Here is a 4,438-nt window from a genome sequence, read left to right on the forward strand (position 1 = left end):
CAATAAGAAAACAATCGCCGAAACCGGTTTGGCTCAGTGGATAGAGCGGCGGCCTGCGGACTGAGGGGTCCCGGGTTCGATTCCGGTGAAGGGCATGTGCCTGGGTTGCGGGCGCATCCCCAGTGGGAGATGTGCAGGAGGCAGCTGATCGATGTTTCTCTCTCATCGATGTTTCTAACTCTCTATCTTTCTCCCTTCCTCTCTGTAAAAAAATCAATAAAATATATTTTTTTAAAAAAGATTTTGTTATCTTTGTGTTAATTAAAAAAATTTTTTTATTAATTGCAGAGAGGAATGGAGAGGGAGAGATGGAAACGTCAGTGGTGAGAGAGAATCATGGATCCCCTGCCTGAACTTTCCATTTTGTTACCAGTTATTCATAGTTTTGAGTCCGAAACACCCTGAGGTTACATTGATTCTGTAACCTCAGATGCATTCATAAAATCAGGCAAAGGTGTTTCTTCTAAACTTCAACCACTGAGCCACACTGTCTGGGCAGGTTTTATTATTTTAAATAAATTCTTATGCTGAGATAGATTGAAAGTTTGGAAGATACATTGCTTTTGGACAACAACAACAACAACAACAGAAAAAACCAGCTTTCATGACTCAGCTTACTCCCAGTCATGTCTACTCACTATGCAGAGAATGTCCTGTTGTTTGTCTATAGATGGAATCTTTTTTAAAAAATAAATATATTTAATTGATTTTTTAAGAGAGGAAGGGAGAGGCATAGAGTTAGAAACATGGATGAGAGAGAAACATCGATCAGCTGCCTCCTGCACACGCCCTACTGGGGATGTGCCTGCAACCAAGGTCCATTCATTATTCTGTTTCCTGTGGAAATTCTGGAGATTGTGCTGGTGGAGTTTTTATCAACCTGATCACATCTGTATGTTCCACAGACATTTCTAAAAGGAGTCCGACGCTCTCTTCAGTGAGCCAAATCAGCTAGGGCTGGATGGAATCTTTTTCAGTGAAACATACTTCACATTAGATGCTCACTAACACATATTGTGGTAAAAATTATTGTGGGTATAAAGGGCGATGTGATTATTGGGTATTTGATCAATGGTTTTACTTCGTTTTAGGCTTACATTACAGAGAATGTGCCACCACACCAAATGTTGTAGAATTAATGATTCCTTTGTTTATATTTGACCCTTGGACGTGCCCCTATCTGGGCTCAAACCCGCAATCCTGGCACATTGTGATGATGCTCCAACCAGCAAAGTTACTCCTTGGCCAGGACAAAAGTAATGAATCTTTTTGTGGTGAATCCTCACTTGAGTCTATTTTTTCCATTGATTTTTAGAAAGAGTGAAAGGAAGGGGGACAGAGAGAAACAACTTTGTGGGAGAGACTCGTAGATTGGTAGCCTTCTGTAAGGGCCAGGGATGCACCCTGCAAGGTGGGTACGTCCCTTTTACCGGAATCATAGCCAGGACTCAGTCCATGAGCCAGTGCTGTACCCACTGAGCGACACTGGCTGGGGCCAGAATTAATGATCCTTGAGCTAAAACTATGTCTTAGTGTCTCCAGTGTATATATTTGGCAGGTTTGTTATCCATTCATAACAGATCATTCAGAAATTCAGAAATAGAAAACAAAACAATAAATGGGGAATTCTGGAGACAGGGGATGTTCAAATAAGTTATAATCCTATATATGCTAAGTGTCCAACCATTCATTTGACCATTTGACTGTTAGCTATGATGTGCACTGACCATTAGGGGGCAGACACTCTGGTACGGTTAGCTTGGTGCTTTGGTCCAGCTGGGCAAGATGGGCCAGACAAGTCCTTTAGCTCTCCCCTCTCTCTCCCAGGCCCTGATTGTGCACCGGTTGGGTCCCTCTGTCTGGCCTGCACCCTCTCACAATTCGGGACCACACGGGAAATGTAGGAGAGCCGGTTGCGGCCTGATCCCCGCAGGCCAGGCAGAGGGACCCCACCAGTGCACCAGACCTCTGGAAATATAAACGGGTGGCCCAGCCTGTGTTACTTAGTGGATGAGCGCTGACTTGTGAACCAGGAGGTTGGGTTAGATTCCTGGTCAGGACACATGCCTCGGTTTTCCCTTCAGTCCCAACGGGGCATGCCGGGGTCTGTGGAGCATTGGTTCTCTTTCATCATCGATGTTTCTCCCTACTTCTCTGAAATCAATAAAATATTCAAAAAATAAATGTAGTCTCTGTTGCGTTTTGGTCTCCTTGGGGAATGAGGAAGGGAGCAGGAAAGGCTGCTGGTGAGTATGAAATTGACCTGCTAGTTCTTCATCCTCAAACACATCATTGCGATTTTTTGTTTAATGAAAGTGCTTACATGAATTCCAATTGCAGTCATGTTCCTGGGTTCAAGCCCCTCTCTACCTACAGCCCCTCACTGAGATCCCAGTTCCTACAGTTGATTTTCTTACAGAAGGGAAGGGAGAAGAAGAGAAATAGAGAGTTAGAAACATCGATGTGCTTCCTGCATACTCCCTACTGGGGATGTGCCTGCAATCAAGGTACATGCCCTTGACCGGAATCAAACCTGGGACCCTTCAGCCCGCAGGGTGACGATACTCTATCCACTGAGCCTAACAGGTCAGGGCCACAACCCTTTCCAACTGTTAGTTTCCAACACGTTGAAATCTCTCTGAGTGCTTTTATAATATATTTCAAGCTAAATATGTGAGTCACTGACTTCCAAACTTCTCCACTGGAAATGTAGAAGGATGTGAACAAGCAGACATTACTGAGGCAGGGTGTTTCATTCCATTATCAGTTTTAAGGAGGAAATAAACAGAAATGTCAGAAAGTCCTAGATTAGTTTTACCACGTCATTTGCCCTGTGGATTGTATCCTCTCCCACAGAGAAGGTTCCTGTTGGATGCAGGTGAGGCTTCCTCAGGGTTTCTGTGAGGGCATTCCCCTCCGTTCCATTGGTGTATGTACCTGTGTTAATCCAGGATCACACCCACTTGGTTGCTCTTGCTTTGTAAAATGTGTTTCGGGGTAAAAACAAAGTGAATCTTTCAACTTTTCTATATTTGAAGTGTTTTGGCTGTCCCACATCTCGTTGGCTGTCCACAGCCAACATTGCCTTGCAAATTTGATAGGAAAGCTATTTATTCTGTAGAGCACAAAATATTAAGGAATGTCTCAATTTATTGGTATCTGCTTTCTTCAGCATTATATCATTTCAGTGTAGCAGTCTTTCACTGTCTTTGTAGAATGGGTTGGCCTTTATGTATTTGCCTGTTAGTTATATGTAGTGTGTTTCCTGGCTTTGGGTGGCAATACTGAGGGTTGATATTTTATTGGCGTAACGTGATTAAATACTTATATAGGTTAAACATGATCCTCTGGCCATAACAGGTTTGGCTCAGTGGATAGAGCGTCGGCCTGTGGACTGAAAGGTCCCAGGTTCGATTCCGTTCAAGGGCATGTACCTGGGTTGCGGGCACATCCCCAGTGGGAGATGTGCAGGAGGCAGCTGGTCGATGTTTCTCTCTCATCGATGTTTCTAACTCTCTATCTCTCTCCTTTCCTCTCTGTAAAAAATCAATAATATATATATATATTTTAAATGGTTATGAGATTAAGTAAAGAGGTAATAATTATTTTTATAACTGTTTTAAATATTGTCGATTTTTAAATCATTTTCTATCCCAAATATAATGGAAACTAACAAGAGATATTGTACATTATGGTAAATGGCCCATTATCTAGATTATAGAGACTACTAAACTAAAGATATTCATTTCAAAATGCACTCCCACAACACAAAAACTTCAAAGACTACAACTTACAAACAGAAAATTTTTATCCCTTTAAAAATACGAGATGAAAATACCGCCCCCACAGTGTTGGATGGGATCTTATCTCATCAGGGGTCTAACCATGAATGGATATCTGGGTCTGTCTCTGACACCCCCACCCTCCTGCTTCCCTAACTCGAGCTGCCTCTCCCTTCAGTTGGGGACACAGGGAGGGGCTGAGAGAGCTGGCTGCCCTTCCCCTCTCCCCTCCTCACTGAGGATTTAAGGATCCAGGCCAATCACAGGCAGAAAGTTCTGGTTTCAAACCCAATTTGCCCGCCTTTTGAATTCCCTGTAAATTCACTGTAAGACTGAGCTCCCGGCTTGTGAAGATCCCGGGAAAGACCCCTCCCGGGGACACCTGCAGCTGAAGGGCAGACCAGCCAGTAGCTCTAAGCACAGCCTCTAGGATCTGGGAAACTTTTGTGTAAATTCGAGGTTCCTCTTCCCTCTTTATGCTTTTGCCATAGCTGCCATTTACTCGCTAGCACCCTAATAAAGGAGCAGCCCCTCTATCTGGGGTGCCTTGTGCCATCAGCGGGCACCTGGCCTTTTCCTCCCTTTAAAGAAGTAAAATAAACTCCCTCTCTCTGCTCCTGTCCCTTCTCTCCCTTGTGAATCCTTCCGAAGCCGCG

This window comes from Myotis davidii, unplaced genomic scaffold (assembly GCF_000327345.1).
Source record: "Myotis davidii unplaced genomic scaffold, ASM32734v1 scaffold1168, whole genome shotgun sequence".
NCBI lineage: Eukaryota > Metazoa > Chordata > Mammalia > Chiroptera > Vespertilionidae > Myotis > Myotis davidii.